Raw genomic sequence first — 17,744 nt, forward strand, 5'->3', positions numbered from 1 at the left:
CATCTGTTGTGTCTTGCATGCGATGCAGCTCTGTACTGTGTTGCGTGACGATTTGTGGTCGTTGCAAGCACACCATACATTTGCCGACGCATGTCCATAGGACCTTTTTTCCGCCAGTCAGGAATCCGCCCCTGTAGTGGGTCACGCTGTAGACTAGACTAACAATTATTCTTAATTTCTCAATTAGTATATTTGTCGGTAGCGTTTTTCTTCCTCAGTTTATTCCTATATTTTATAAGTGCTGGCCGGAGTGGCCGAGCGGTTCTAGGCGCTACAGTTTGGAACCGCGCGACCGCTACGGTCGCAGCTTCGAATCCTGCCTCGGGCATGGATGTGTGGGACGTCCTTAGGTTAGTTAGGTTTAAGTAGTTCTAAGTTCTAGGGGACTGATGACGACAGCAGTTAAGTCCCATAGTGCTCAGAGCCATTTCAACCATTTTTATAAGTCTCTTAATTTCCGAATATCACACTGATTTTAAGTTTACAACATCCGCTTTGTGAGCTGAAACATTTTCCTTCTTTATGCAAAGACGAAAGTGACACCGTGAGGATGGGGGAGGAGGGGGGTGCCGTGAATCGTACCTGGACAGCTCAGTCGGTATGATCATTTTTACATAAAAGGCGAAGTTCTGCGTTCGAGCCCCTACAGGTACTCAGTTTTAGCCTAATCGGATTTCGTTTGGTATCTCATCCCCATTTATTTTCGTATCTGTACTGCACTGAAAATACCTGCACAACAGTGCAAATGTCGACGGTATACGCTGCGTGACTGAATTAAACACAAACTTGACCCACACTCCCGGTACTTGTTGTTAATAACCCGAGCTAGAATTCAGTATTGCTCTGTCATGTATCGAGATACTTTTTCAGGCAGTATAACTCAACGTTAACAGTGATATTTAGACGTACGGATAAGTTTGTTGATGAAGAGTTATGTGATACGTACCTTGATTATGGCATCACTGAATGTCGTGGTAGAGCAGGACAACGACGCATCATCATCATGTTCTTGGACCTTTGTCCCACTTCTACGCGGGGTCGGCCTTGTTTCTATGTATTTCGTGATGTTAGTGTCGGAGGGTGGCCGGATGCCCTTCCTGCCGCCACCCCGTACCCCCTTGCGATGGAATTAGTGTACCCCAGCTGTCTGCGTGTAGTGTAAGCCATGAAATAATACGAACGTTTGCGAATGTCTGAGGGTCGTGTAACTGAGGAGGGACATGGGGACAAGCCCGGTATTCACCTAGTGGGATGTGGAAACCGGATAAAAACACATCCAGGCTGACTGGCACACCGGCCCTCGTCGTTAATGTGACGGGCAGATTCGTTCCGGGGCCGGCGCGCCTACCCGAGTCCAGGAAGTAGCGCATTAGCGCCCTCGGCTTACCTGGCGGCTAGCAGGACAACGACGCGGATGCTGAGCTATTTCCGTACCTTTGCATATCTACATAGGTACTACACGAAACCGGATCCATACATGTTGGAATGATTGTATGAAAAAGACTTCTGCACTGTTGTGAATGGATTTTCACAGAAACATAGGTAATTGGGGTAATCGACCGAGTAAATTATAAGGGACAGTCAAATGAAAACGAGACAGATCGAAAAATGGGCTAGTTCCAGAAAAACTTGTACAGCCGAGTCGAAACCACCTTGCCAACATTTGGGCGGGCCCACCTCCGTACAGTCCCGATGTGATTTTCATATTGCCAGTGCCATGAAGAAAGACATTCGTAACCATAGGTTTGCTTCAGCCGAAGAGGGGTACGCCTGGGAAAAATCATGGTTCTGTAGGCAAACAAAAAAATTTGTCCATTAAGGGAGGGATCTGTTAATATTTACGTCGACTGCTTTTGAAATAATAAACCGTTTTACTTTTTCCATCTGGCTCGTTTTCACCTGATTGTCCCATACACATTATTATTCTGTAATGAGTGACGGGGACCAGGCGTCACTTATACGAAAATAATACAAAAATATCCTTGAATAACCACCGAAATAATTCGGGAACTGCGTTCATCCGGTATATCTACCTTACGATGATTGAGGGAGAGCAGGCCTGCTTAGTTACCCACTCTTCCCCCTTTCCTACTCTATTCGACGGTTAAAGACAGGAAAGTCGACTGTCGTTAAGACTCATAATGTACTTGACTTTCTGTGATTTTTCTCTAATGGTCATTTTATTTCATGAGATATATGTAGGGGGTGCCAACGGCCTTGCCGCAGTGGTAACACCGGTTCCCGTCAGATCACCGAAGTTAAGCGCTGTCGGGCTGGGCTAGCACTTGGATGGGTGACCATTCGGTCTGCCGAGCGCTGTTGGCAAGCGGGGTGCACTCAGCCCTTGTGAGGCAAACTGACGAGCTGCTTGAATGAGAAGTAGCGGCTCCGGTCTCGGAAACTGACATACGGCCGGGAGAGTGGTGTGCTGACCACGTGCCCCTCCATATCCGCATCCAGTAACGCCTGTGGGCCGAGGATGACACGGCGGACGGTCGGTACCTTTGGGCCTTCATGGCGTGTTCGGGAGGAGTTTAGTTCTTATATGTAGGGGAAAGTAGTACCCCGTCAGCCCAGAAGGATTCGGGACAGATTTAATAAGAAATACAAAACGTTAAGATGTTACTTTTAATGCTTTGGGTATTCTATATATTCTTCTCCCACTTGGATACAACGCGCAGAAATTCCATACAAACACTGAAAGGGTCCTGTAGCCACCTTTCATTAGTCTGGTAGCCCATTTTCACTAGAATTTCTCTTTCTTTTCCTTGTTTTTCTTTCCTCATAACTCTCATAGTGGTGTGATTGAATGAATATGGTTGTGTGTCACATTGCTAGACGGTGGCGTAGTCTGCTGCAGGAAGTCTGCGATAGTCATACAGATTCAGCAGTAGTTGTACAGAATAACCAACTCTCGTAGTGGTCAAGTAGGCAAAGAGGTTTGCGCTATTGGTGAGAAATCCACCTGCGTTAGGTTGGTGGTGGAAATGGCATCCTTGGGTTTTCCGGCCCAGGCGGAGCGTGGAGGAGGCTGGAGAGCAGAAAGGGAGGCAGTCTGCCGCCGGCACTTGAAGCGTCCACAGCTGTGCTCCAGTCGAAGAAAGGGTGAGTTAGACTGACCGCGTGGCGCGTTGTTACTTGGCGAGAGGAGAGCTGTTAGCTTTTGGTCTCGCTTTTCAGCTCTGAAGGATTGCTTTGCCTTGTCGCAACAAGGAATGCAAAACTTTGGTAGATTTTTCTTTTAGTAAATTTCTATAGCAGACTTGGATCCACTGGAAGAGCGCCACACAAAGGTGTCGATAAGAAGTGAGCACTCGCTTCTGTATGAATGTCTGTTTGCCTTCAGCTGTGCCTGTATAAACTTTCATTTTTATAAATATTAATAGGTTTGCCTTCTCGTAAATTTGCCTTGCTTTATGCATCTTTCGTCCGTGGGAAACCGACCACGTGGTTGAACATTAAAGTTTGTTGGGCTACCGTCATCACTAACTGTCTGGTCTCATGTTTGTTTTAAAGAATGCTAACTGTTCATGATTGTGTGATCAGATATTGTCGCAACTTGGCCACGATACCTAGAAATTGCGTTTCCACAAACCACGTGGGCACGCGGGTGTACTGCGAAACGTGTACCGTTTTACGAGTTATTGCGATCAGTTATCAGGCAAATGAATGAATGAATAATTCACACCAATGATTTTAGGTGTAGATTATAACAGTGTATGTTTCGATGCTTTTCTTTAATGTTTTAGGAATTAATGTTATCAGGAATTGTGTACATGGCTCACATCCATATCTTAGGAATAAATGATTTTATACACAATTTTCTCTTGCATTCCGAGGTTACGTTTTTGCACCTAAGCCACTCACCTCGTAGCTTTCCTGTTAGCACATCCAACGCGTTTCCTTACGCACAGGTCCAGTGATTAGTTTCCCCTTTTATTTTAAAACTTATTTTCAGGTGTGTTGCTGGGAGCTCATCTGCACAGTGTTCATGCATGTACTATTTTATTTTAAATGGTTGATTCTCGTGGACAGTGCAACGGGAAATACTATTAATTTCATCGCATCCCCTATGAGCGATATCACGACGTACGTATTTTTATGAGTTTTTGGTCTGTGATCAAATTAATTTATTTGCCGACTCGGCCAAACCATTGATTAGTTGTGTGGTTAGAGTCGGTGGCGACCCTAATCTTCTCACGTTAATTTCACAATCAATAAGCATTTCCATTCCCACTCTTAACATAATAACCCGTAGAAATAGGTTAGTTACAACACGTGAAACCGTTAGTACAGTTCTTTGGAACGTTGTTCACCTTTTGCGACACACTGGCTGGAATGGCAATTATGAGGTCAATGAATTGAATCCTAACGTGAATTTCTGCAGTTTGGGGTAAATTCATACTGATAACGCCAATTATTATCATCCACTATGGTTATTTCCAGAACAGAATTTTCCGTGTTGTGTATTTCAGTCAAGATGCGCCAGGATTTTCTTCGGAAATCAGGGCGTGAGGGATAAACTCCGGTATACATCCTGAGAGGGACTGTCGAATCCTTCTGGACTGACGGAGTATTACATTGCCCTACATATATCTTGTGGAATGAAAGAGCCATAAGAGAAAAACCAGAAAAAGTAAAGTACATTATAATATGAGGTCTACAACTTTGTTTCCGCCATTTTATAGTGGATGGCTGTAGACACAAGTGGTAATGCAAGTGGTAGATCGTGTTATTCGATAAGCTTAGGCATTTGTAAAGATAACGCCATCAAAATATTCGTCGATTTGTGATTGCTTCGTGAAGTTATTCTTGACTGAATATGTCAACTCACGAGCCCTATTCTCGTCATTTTTGCGAAGCTTTAATGTTCGGCATTAACATGAAGAAATCTACGGCTGAGGATCATAAAATGCTGGGTAAGACCTTTCCTGAGACACCTATAAGTGTATGAACGTGGAGACAGTAGTTTCAACTCTTCAAAAACGGTTATCTTGACATCGAAGATCGGCATGGTGATGGAAGAGAGAACATTCTTGAAGCTACTAAAACGGACTGAAACAATCACAGGAGATCGTTATCGAAAGCAACTGATGCGTCTGAACTGAGTACTGAAAGACAAACTGTCACAATAAAGCGACAGACATGTTGTGTTGTTGTTGTTGTTGTTGTTGTTGTGGTCTTTAGTCCAGAGACTGGTTTGATGAAGCTCTCCATGCTACTTTATCCTGTGCAAGCTTCTTCATCTCCCAGTACCTACTGCAATCCACATCCTTCTGAATCTGCGTCGTGTATCCATTTCTTGGTCTCCCTCTATGATTTTTACCCTCCACGCTACCCTCCAGTACCAAATTGGTAATCCTTTGATACCTCAGAACATGGCCTACCAGCCAATCCTTCTTTCTAGTCAAGTTGTGCCACAAAATTCTTATCTCCCCAATTCTATTGAGTACCTCCTCAACAGTTACGTGATCTACCCATCTAATCTTCAGCATTCTTCTGTAGCACCACATTTTGACAGCTTCTATTCCCTTCTTGTCTAAACTATTTTTCGTCCATGTTTCATTTCCATACATTTCTACACTCCATACAAATACTTTCAGAAAGGACTTCCTGACTCTTAAATCTGTACTCAATGTTAACAAATTTCTCTTCTTCAGAAACGCTTTCCTTACCATAGCCAGTCAACATTTTATATCGTCTCTACTTCGACCATCATCAGTTATTTTACTCCCCAAATAGCAAAACTAACTTACTACTCTAAGTGTCTCATTTCCTAATCTAATGCCCTCAGCATCATCCGATTTAATTCGACTCCATTCCATTATCCTAGTTCTGCATTTGTTGATGTTCGTCTTACATCCTCCTTTCAAGACACTGTCCATTCCATTCAACTGCTCTTCCAGGTTCTTTGCTGCCTCTGACAGAATTACAATGTCACTGGCAAACCTCAAAGTTTTTATTATTTCTTGATGGATTTTATATCCTACCCCGAATTTCTCTTTGGTTTCCTTTACTGCTTGCCCAGTATACATATTGAATAGAATCGGGGATATGCTTCAACCAGTAGTAGAACAACACAGATGTGGCCCCACTCTCCACTGTTGCCATATTTATTCAAGATGGAGGATCCAAGGTGGTGGCAACAGATATGGAAATGTGACAATGACATCACAGTGGGAAGTCAGAGAATAGGTCAATTGGGCTACCTCCACTAACCTAACCCCTAACCCTACCCCGTCACCCCCTCCCCCAGAAAATGGCGGGAAGTTCAAATTACATCTGGACAATGGAACACACTATGGCTACCTCCACTAACGTAAGAAAATGGCACAGAAAAGGTCACTCGGGCTACCCCCACTAACCAAATTATCTGACTGATACCTCTTCCTAGGAACTGGCAGGTAAAGGAGTCAGCCTGTGCTGGATGGAATGGACACAATTCCTTATTTTCAGTCTTTATTTATACAATTACAGGCACTACTGCCATCAAGTGTATTCACTCTGATGTCTGGAGTCTAACTAACCTAGTACACAGCACCACCACCAGAGGGCCCTGTCGTCTCTTCTGTGACGTAATCCAAGATGGCGGCCTGGAGGGAGAAAAATGGCGGAAAAAGGACACAGCCTATGCTGGGATGCTGGATAGGATGGATGTAAGTCTGTATTTTGCAGGCGGTCATTATTAAAACAATTTGAGGGAGTAGCTCCATCCACTGTGTCCACAACGTGGTCTGCAGCCCAACTGAACTAATGAACAGTACTGCAACCAGAGTGTGCTTGCATCCCATGGCGGTCTGGAGAGGAATAATGGCAGGAATATTATTCAGCCTGTGCCGGGCTGCTGGTGAGAGGGAAGAGTGTACTTTATTTATTTTTGAACAATTAATTTAGGGACGAATTTGATTTAGTTATTTATTACACTGATAGAAAACACACATCCTAACATCTCTCAGGTCACAGTGTGCAGCATACAGACTCGCTAACAACTCGTAATTTACGGAAATAATACATTACACTGATGTGCAGATACACTCACTATTTACGAAGTGTCAAAATATTGCATACAGTTTATTTAGGGAGGGGTTTTATGTTCTTTATTTATTACACTGGTACGAAACACTCACCCTCGCGTGCTTGGGGTCGCAGTAAATAGTCTACAGACCTGCAAACTACTTGTGAATCACCGAAATAATACAGTACACTGATGTGCAGAGATGCAAACAACTCCTAAATTGTCAAAATAATGCATGTAAAACGCTCTGCAGACATGCTTGCTGATTGTCAACTGTGCAAAGCCTACAGACCTACTCACAAAATAATGCAACAGACAAGAAAATGACTCTTAAATTGTCAAAAAATAATGGATATGTATCGCTATTCAAACACATTGACGTCACTTATATACTCAAAAATAACGTACTGCACAAACACTTAGTGAATGTAAAAACGCAATGTATGAGCGAACTGTTACAATGAGCACATGCACTTTGCAGGGTCAGATGGAGACAAGCTGTTGTGGATTGGCAGGAGAGCCAACCCACTAATTTTAGAGGAAGCCGAAAGGCACACATTTAAGATCACGCAGGCTGGAGTGAGGTCTGGAACAGGACAAGGAATTTAGACTTCAGAAAAAAGGAGGTAACTGGTGGAATACTTAACTTTAATCCATTAATGTTGAACGTAGCTCTTGTCTGTACATTATTTACAATATCAATAGTAACTGAACATGGCGCCTTGCTAGGTCATAGCAAATGACGTAGCTGAAGGCTATGCTAACTATCGTCTCGGCAAATGAGAGCGTATTTTGTCAGTGAACCATCGCTAGGAAGGCTCTCTAGACCTGCTGTGTGGCGGCGCTCGGTCTGCAAATCACTGATAGTGGCGACACGCGGGTCCGACGTTTACTAACGGACCGCGACCGATTTAAAGGCTACCACCTAGCAAGTGTGGTGTCTGGCGGTGACACCACATTACTCCCCCGCAAATCGGCGGACGGTTGTGTTATAAGGCTTCCGCCCTCCGTGGGGAGGACCCCATGTTGACGTATGCGACGAGTTGGGGAGCCTAACAACAGGCGAGGCTGTGCCACCCGCACCCTGCCATTCGGTTCGCGGGGAGCTAGGAAACGACTGAAAACCTGCTCCAGGGTGCACACCAACATGCGGTGTATGCGCCCGCAGAGAGACAGGAGGGGCCGAAGCGTCGACCTCCATCGGGCCGGGGCACCCGACGGGCGAAGACGACATATGGTCCGGAGCGGGCAAGAGTTCCACGTCAGAGGACAAGTCACGGGAAGCGATCGGCGGCGCGTGACCGAAGGAGGTGCCCGGCGGTTGCAGCGACGCGGCCACTGCGGGCGTCTCCGGCGGGAGAACAGGCGGCGGCGGCGGTGGCGGTGGCGGCGGCGCGTCGCCATGGGGCAAAATGGAAGGCAGCGTAGGTAACACCTGGGGCTGAGGCGAGCCAGTAGATGGGCCCCCCGGGCGCTGACCGGACGGCCCCGTCGCTGAAAGCAGACGGGGAGCGGCAGATCCCGTGCGACGACAGAGGCGCAGCTGCTTGAGATGCCGGCGCACCTCACCAGAGACCCCCAAAACCAGATACATAGCGCGGCCGAGGCAGCAAAGAATGCGCCCTTCGAGCCAACGCCGTGAACCTCGATAGTGACGATAGTAGACAACGTCGCCTGGGGCAAAAGCAGGTGTCTGCCGCTGCACAGGAACCTGATGCGGCGGATGTAGCAAAGACATCACGGTTCGATGATGACAACCGTGGAGCAACTCAGCCGGCGAGCGACCATCTCGGGGCTGAGAGCGATACGAGGACAAAAAGAGCAATAACGCGTCCTCCCGAGAATGCGACTCTTTCAACTTCAACATCTGTGACTTGAAAGTCCTGACCAATCGTTCATCGGCACCATTGGACTGTGGCGAAAACGGCGCGGACGTCAGATGTTGAATACCATTGGCCTTGCAGAATGACTGAAATTCTGCGGACATGAATTGAGGGCCATTGTCGGAAACAACAGTCTGTGGAAGACCTTTAATGCAAAAGATAGCAGATAATGCTTGGATGGTGGCAGATGACGACGTGGAAGACATCCGGACAACAAAAGGAAAATTACTGAATGAATCGACCAGAACCAACCATCGAGCATTCCAGAATGGACCAGCAAAATCGATGTGTAAGCGTTGCCAAGGGGAAGAGGCTTTCGGCCATGCAAAGAATTTCCACGGTGGTGCGGATTGTTGTTCGGCACACGCCATGCAAGAAGACCACATATTCGTAATCACAGCATCGATTCCGAACCAAGTACAGTGCCGACGAGCAAGTTGTTTCGTTCTCACTGTACTCCAATGTCCTTGGTGGAGAAGCTGTATGACAGAGGACTGTAACGAACGTGGGACAACGACCCTGGACTGATCAATACCAGAACGTAACAGCAAAACACCACGTCGTACAAAAAGTCTCTCCTTGTGAGCAAAAAATCGGCGAACCAACGGATCCCCGAACCGTGACTTTGACAAGGGCCATTGCGTAGCAACAAAACGCAGAACAGTAGCAAGGACAGGGTCGGCAGCTGTGGCTGAAGCTACACGACGAAAATCAATCGGAAACGATTCGACCACGTCATCGGTTTCCGCATCAATGAAAATGCAAGCAAGTTCGGAGGAATCGAATGCTCTATCCTCAGCAACAGGCAAACGGGACAACGCATCGGCGTTTCCATGCTTAGCAGTGGACCGATACAAGATATTGTAGCGGTACTGCGAGAGGAAAATAGACCAGCGAATGAATTTCTGCGTTGTACCTGGAGGGACAGGCTTCTTCGGATGAAAAAGCGATGTCAAAGGTTTGTGGTTCGTGATGATGATAAAGTGACGACCATAAAAGAAATCATGAAACTTAGTAACACCAAATACGAGCGCCAATGCTTCTTTCTCGATCTGTGAATAATTTCTTTGCGCAGACGAGAGCAATGTGGACGCAAAGGCAATAGGGGGAACGTGCGATCCATCTGTGTGCGCAAGCACAGCACCGATCCCGAAATCCGATGCATCCACCATCAACAAAAGGGGTTTCTGGAGATCGAATGGCGTAAGGCAAGTATTGGAAAGCAACGCCGATTTCAACTGGCGAAAGGCGCGTTCGCATTCCGTCGTCCAGACGAACGGAACACCTTTACGGCGTAAGCGATGAAGCGGAGCTGAAATGGAAGAGGCGTGGCGCACATATTTATGGTTATAGTTGATTTTTCCCAGCACACACTGTAGCTGCTTCAAATTCTGCGGCGAAGGCAAGTCTTGTATGGCAAGGAGGTGCTCGGGACTGGGATGTATGCCGTGGGCATTGACTACATGTCCCAGGTAGGGTAAGTCACGAGCAAAAAACACACATTTGTCCTTCCGCAAGCGAAGACCATTTTGTCGCAAGACCTGAAATAATGTTCTGAGATTGGCTAAATGTTCGTCTTCCGTCTTTCCGGAGATCACAATATCATCCAGATAGTTTGCTGCAGTAGGCACCGACGCACAAACAGTTTGCAGATATTGCTGAATCAATGCAGGGAGGGATGCACACCCGAATGGCAGTCGTTTGAATAGATACAAACCAAGATGTGTGTTAACCCCCAAAACGCGCTGGGATTCTTCGTCCACCGGTATTTGCAAGTACGCATCTGCTAGGTCCAACTTCGAAAAATATTTACCCGGGCACAGTTTGTCAAAAAGATCTTCCGGGCAGGGTAAGAGAAAAGTTGCAATCACTAGTTGTGGATTCACTGTTGCCTTGAAGTCCACACAAAGTCTCAATTTTCCAGAAAGTTTTGGCAGAATTACTAAGGGTGATGCCCAGAGAGAAGCCTGCACACGTTCAATCACACCTTGTGATTCCAAATCGTGTAATGTTTTTGCGACCTCATCATGCAATGCGTGGTGAACATTGCACGCTCTGAAAAATTTCGGTTGCGCGTTTACTTGCAGTTCCAAATGTGCTTTATAGTTCTTAGCGCAACCAAGGCCCGGTGCAAAAATGTCTGCAAATTCTTCACATAGACGAGAAACACTGTCTGAAGGCACAGTCTGGTTCACTGATAGGACCTGATTGACTATAGACAAGTTAAACAACTGAAATAAATCGAAACCAAACAAGTTCACTGTAGAAGAAGAACGGACGTAAAATGACACAAGTTTTGTTTGTCCTTTGTATGTTGCAAGAAGGCTGCACTGTCCTAACACAGGGATATGCTGACCAGAATAGTTTCTTAGCTTAACATTTGCGGCACGCAACGGAGGTGTGCCCAGCTGTTTGTATGTATCGTGGTTGATCAGTGAAACTGCAGCTCCGGTATCGAGCTGGAATGGTATCACTTTGCCGTTAATGTGCAAGTCTACAAAAAGTTTATTGTCCTGCTGACAACAAGAGCGACTGTCTCGTGCAACGTGAACTGACACTGATACAAAGTCACTTGCAACTTGACGGGATTTCCGGCGATGTCGACACACACTATTTGTGGGACGAACACAGTCAGTGTGAGAGAGAGTGGCACTGGGCGGAGTGGAATGAAGTACATGAATTTCCATGGGCGAAGTTTCACGAGCCTGAGCATCCTTGGTTCGATTCCGATTCCGGCGTGAAGCAAAGGGCCTGGAATGATTGTGAGTGTCCGATCTGAGCCTTTTCTGGCAAACACTCTGAACATGTCCCTTTTTATTACAGAAAAAGCAAATAACCTGGCGTGATGGGCAATTCTCACGCGAATGTCTAGTAGCACACCGCGGGCATGATTTTAGCACTGCATTTGCTTGCCTGCGCGGCACACGTGGCTGAGAGCCTGGTGGCAGCTGCGCGGCTGGGCGCGAGGGCTGTTTACTGCTCCGTGCAACTCGCCCGTCGGGCCGGTTAACGTGACACATGGCTGGTGAAGTTTCAAATGATTTCTGAGCAAAGTCAAGTGTGTCCTGCCAATCCAATATGTCCATCACTTGTTGAAGGGAGAGATTGACTAGTTTCAAACTCTGTTCCCTTATACGAACATCAGAAACGTTCTGTGCAATTGCATCACGTACCATAGTATCTGAATAAGGGAGTCCACATTGACACTCAAAAGCACAATCCCTAGTAAGGCCTTGCTAGATCGCAACCCACTCCCTGTTAGTCTGACCTGCCATATGTTTTGTACGAAAGAAGGTATACCATTTGTCAACTACATTGACAGATTCTTTGAAATATGCATCTAATGCAGACAAAATTTCGTCGTAGGACAGAGTTGCTACGTCGTGTCGGGGAAATAATTTGACTATCACACGGTACGTGGTCACCCCAACGGAGGAATGGAGAAAAGGCTGCCGCTCATTACCTTCTGTAGGTGGCGAGATGGAATCCAAATTGGCGTGACTACTCCATCCAGCTTTCCAGTGCAGCATCAATAGGTCGAAAAGTTGGTGCAACTGCATGTTGTGGCTGCGTTGGCGGTGGAGTGGCGGCTGCCGCATCGTTTGCTTTGCACGTTGACCCTGGACAGGCTGTCCAAGGGCATCCAGTAAGGCCTGCGTCTGCTGCTTCTGTGAGTGATAAAATGCGGACAGTACATCTGGAGATGGTGGCGAAGCCATTACACAAGTAAATCAGGGCAGTATAGGTACGAACGCAGTTTGGTCTCATCGCCAAAATGTTGTGGATTGGCAGGAGAGCCAACCCACTAATTTTAGAGGAAGCCGAAAGGCACGCGTTTAAGCTCACGCAGGCTGGCGTGAGGTCTGGAACAGGACAAGGAATTTAGACTTCAGAAAAAAGGAGGTAACTGGTGGAATACTTAACTATAATCCATTAATGTTGAACATAGCTCTTGTCTGTACATTATTTACAATATCAATAGTAACTGAACATGGCGCCTTGCTAGGTCGTATCAAATGACGTAGCTGAAGGCTATGCTAACTATCGTCTCGGCAGATGAGAGCGTATTTTGTCAGTGAACCATCGCTAGCAAAGTCGGTTGTACAACTGGGACGAGTGCTAGGAAGTCTCTGTAGACCTGCCGTGTGGCGGCGCTCGGTCTGCAATCACTGATAGTGGCGACACGCGGGTCCAACGTATACTAACGGACCGCGGCCGATTTAAACCTAGCAAGTGTGGTGTCTGGCGGTGACACCACATAAGCCAGCACTGTCACGCCAAAGCCAACGGCAGGTGAGAATTGTGTCTACAGTTAGAGTTCTTCGAGTGTTATTGTGATGTCACATGTTTATTTAAATAAGCACCAAGTCTAACTCTGGACCACGTGCATATGTTCACCATTCCTGGCACAATCCCTTTTCTACCTGCAGTCTAGCGAAGACGTAACTGCTGAGCGACTCAGCCTCACCAATATTGCAGAAATCCATTCCATTGCTTCTCAGAATAGCACAGGCTGCATTGTTCCTAGTAATCTTAATGAGATATCCGAGCTGCATCTAGCTGCACACGTGTTCTTACCTGCCCAGTGGGGCTTACACATTGCTATGAAATGTTTGTAGAGCAAAATGACCTGTTTACGAAAACAATTCAGAATAACATCAATTGCATTCATCCCAATGATCCTCATGATAAATCACATGTTCCCTTCCTGGAAACTGTGACGTCAACATACATCTCAGAAACGTTTAACGTTCTCACCACTAAAAGCCTTTATCATGATTGTGAATGCTCGCGAAAACACCGTCAATCATAAAAGCATTTTAGTTGTTTGGAAAGGGAGCACTGTCTAAGCATAGATGGGAGAGGGGTTGGGGGGGGGGGAATCAGAACAATTATACAAATAGATTTCGAAGCACTGTTACATAAGAGATTTTCGGTATCCTACAGCTACTGGTCTCGACATGACCTAATGTCACAGTGGTGGATGGGTGACGGCATTCCCCGCCAGAGATGGATTGTCTGTTTCAACCTGTCTTTGAACACTTGCTTTCTCAGAACTCTTCATAGGTACCTTGCCTCGATCTTGTTCGAATCAGTTTGTAGGGACTCCTATGTCCCAGCTCTAGGGATGTCTTGTGAATGAATGGAGCATTATGATTGGCTCTTATTTAATTTACCTGCTTAATTACTGATGCCACAGGTGTGGAAGCACTGTCCGCCTTTTCTTTCTTTCTGCAGACTAGACTTTCCGCAGCAAAAAAACTCTTTTGTACAGATCACCAATTTTCACCAACAATTAAACCCTGCAAAGTGTCCTACACATCGTCAAATATGGAAAGACTATTACTCAATTACACCGTTCTCCACTGAGGGTGGAAGCTTCAATATTAGAGAAAACGACCTCCAACCCAGCAATATATGTCACTGCGTACCGTGTCGATGTAGTAAACATACAATTCGTATCCTGCACCATACCAAATCGCCCCTTTTACATCAGTCATATAGCTATCGACTACCACACACTCGTATATCTACCGTGATGACAGACAGTGCCATATACTCCTCACAGCACTATATACTTTCCCACAGCCGAAGGTCACAAGTCATCCACTTCCGATGCGTTACCAGAGCGCCTTCTGTTGACCGAAGTCACTCTACAAATTTGGGGTTGTCTCCCCTTGGCACAAACACGTCAGTGTTTCTGGACCCGACCTGCTTGCTTGCTTGCTTTTCTACACGCATCACCAGACTCTGGGATTACAGGAACACATGTATTTTCACATGGGTTGCCATAATGTTATACCATTTATGTAATACTTCCCGATATCAAGCACATAGCTGTATCCTACAGATCGCTCGCGCTACATAATTCTGAAGACATAGACTAGAAATCCAAACCTTTACAGAGGTGGAGCGTGCTATAAATCACTGAGTAACTAGAAACGTATCCCATCTGCGAAGACCATTACGTGAGAACTCGAAAAAAAAAAATTGAGGAAACTGATATTTTCACTTGCGAATAACGACGTCGGTGATCTAACAGATTCCAAATCATCCCTATAATTTATAAAATGAACTATGGTGTTTCTCATGTCTAGAGAACCAAAAAACCTGTCTTCCACTCATCTTTCACCTGCTAGATGCACACACCACAATCGATGTTGCCTCAGCTAAGTAAGGGCGCGAAATGTGCAGAATCAGTGAACCGAACAATTTATGTGGGAGGAAATAATGGTCCAGCAGAAACACACATCCACATTAAATTTTCTCTAATTTCCACACGATCACGAAAGCTATCCAACAGAGACTAAGTATTAGTTTGCTATTCAGCCGTCTAAAGGACGACACGGTTAAGTCAGCTACATTCCAACACCCCAACAGGACTCTCCATTCCCCAGCTCCTACTTGTAGCCAGAAACGTGAATCATTCCTACCAAATGTCACTGGCGCTGCAGGCTTAGCATGCATAGACAGAATCGTCCTAGGAAAAAAAAACATGACTCGTATATATTTTATCCCTGTACTTTCAATTAAATATTACAATCACAATGACATTCGACAATGAGCGAAGTATCGGAAATACAACCTGCTGATGGCTGTGGCTCTGAAAATAGAAATACCTGTACCATTCTTACGACTTTACACACTCTTCACTTTTCTATCACAGTATTCCATGTCAAATCCATGCCTTTATTACGACTGGACATAGTCATTTCCTTTGCACATGTCGGAGTACATACACATACTTCATAAGCCAGATGCTCATGGCAAACCTATCACACACCCCCTACTACATCATATAATACTTCGCCAATAACTGATTGCCGGCGATACGAAATAATACTGACCGAAAATCAAGGAAGGGTGGACATATTTCAAAAGGTTTACTTGCGAGTGGTGCCACTGTATCTTAGAAAGACAGTCGTAATCGTCTTACAAAACACAAGATGTTAAAAAACGCGACCGTATCACTATCACAAGCGGTCTTGGTTCTACAGGTGCACACAACTACCAATATTAAAACCTATACTGGCTTTATAAATCGAGGTATGGCATTACCTCCAAATGAAGTGGTTTTTCCAGACAAATACTGAGACGCTGAATATAGACGGTCATCGCTGAAGTGTATATTATCAGACCTGCAGTGCGGTTACACATCACCAACGGTTCAACCTCATGATAAAATTAAGGAATTTGGAAAGTCATTCAGTTAAGGAATATAGTATGAAGACGGTATTTGCAACTCCCTCATGCTGCTGCTAGATGTTTCCTCAGTATGTGTAACGATTCTGTCTCGATGTCATGTCAGAGGTTTGTTGATATGTCGACTGGGTTATAGGCGATGCTTCGTTGAGAAGCATCACAAACAGTAGTAGATGGTGTGCTGATTGAGGTCGTAAGAAATGTGCAGTGACAGAGCTCTTGTGCTATGTTTTCGCTAGAAATGCTATCTGGGATTTGGAGTCAAGTTTTTCTATTCAACCACATACTTGAGCTGGATCCTGTGGAGAAGACCTTTAATGATTAACCCCCTAGTGAATCAAATTTCTGGTACTCTCATATCTCGAAATGAGTCACCTTTCTCGAACCTATCTGCTACAGTAAAATTCCAACATCGTTTTAGGTAGTCCCTATGCATCTAACAGCTGCTGCCATTTCTGCAGCTTTAGCCATATGATCGTTCCAATTTGAGTTGGAACTGACCAGAATTCGTAGAAAGCTGTGTTACCACCTTCTGCAACCCATGTAGAAACAGGCTAAGCTGAGTTACTGTGACAGGGCTGTGTTTTGACCATTCGATGGAATTGGGAACTCTGAGAAGGACGAGGACTTTGCTACTGCACTGCAATGACTTGTGACCGTTGGCTGTGGGAAAATAGCTAGTGCTGTGAGGAGTATACAGGGCTGTTTGTCATCACAGTAGTCGTACGAGCGTCTGGCGGTCGATAGCTATACGAAAGATGTAAAAGGTGCGATTTGATATGGTGCAGGATACGAATTGTATGTTTACTACATCGACATGGTACACAGTAACATATATTGCTGGGTTGGTGATCGGTTTCACTCTCTAATATTCAAACTTCCAACCTCATTGGAGAGCGTTGTAACTTTGTAAGAGTCTTTCCGTATTTGACGATGTGTAGGCCACTTTGCAGGGTTTAATTGTTGGTGCAATATGGTGATCTGTACAAAATAGATTTTTGCCACTGAAAGGCGCGTCTGCAGAAAGAAAAGAGAAGGTGGACAGTGCCTCCACACCTGTGGCATCAGTAATTCAGTGGGTAAATTCAATAAGAGCCTATGATAATGCTCCATTCATTCACAAGAAATCCCTAGTGCCGGCACATAGGACTCTCTACAAACTGATTCGAACAAGATGGAGGCAAGGTATCTATGGAGAGTCCTGAAAAAGCAAGTGTACAAAGACAAGTTGAGGCAGACAAAGCATCTCTGGTGGGGATGCCATCACTCATCTGCCCATCTGCCACTGTGACATTAGGACATCTCCAGACCAGTACCTGTAGGATACCGAAAATTCCCACCATTTTTCTCTTTTGTAGGACAGTGCTTCGCATTCTGTTTTCATAATCGTTCTGATTTCGCCCCATCTGTGTTTAGACAGTGCTCTCTTTCCAAACAACGAGAACACTTTTGAACTAACTGTGTTTTCGCGAGCGTGCATAGACATGATGAAGGCATTTAGTGGTGAGAACGTTTAACGTTTGTGAGATGTATGTTGGCCGCAGGACGTCACGATTTCCAGGAAGGGAACATGTGATGTCTTATTAAGACCATCAGGAAGAATGCAATTGGTGTTATTATGGACTGTTTTTGTAAACAGGTCC

At 45.4% G+C, this 17,744-nt stretch overlaps 1 pseudogene; it reads left to right on the forward strand.

Moving 5' to 3' along the window:
* The first annotated feature begins 2,207 nt into the window (after positions 1-2,207).
* On the forward strand, positions 2,208-2,325 carry LOC126254281 (5S ribosomal RNA; annotated as a pseudogene).
* The last annotated feature ends 15,419 nt before the right edge of the window (positions 2,326-17,744 follow it).

Source organism: Schistocerca nitens, chromosome 4 (assembly GCF_023898315.1).
Source record: "Schistocerca nitens isolate TAMUIC-IGC-003100 chromosome 4, iqSchNite1.1, whole genome shotgun sequence".
NCBI lineage: Eukaryota > Metazoa > Arthropoda > Insecta > Orthoptera > Acrididae > Schistocerca > Schistocerca nitens.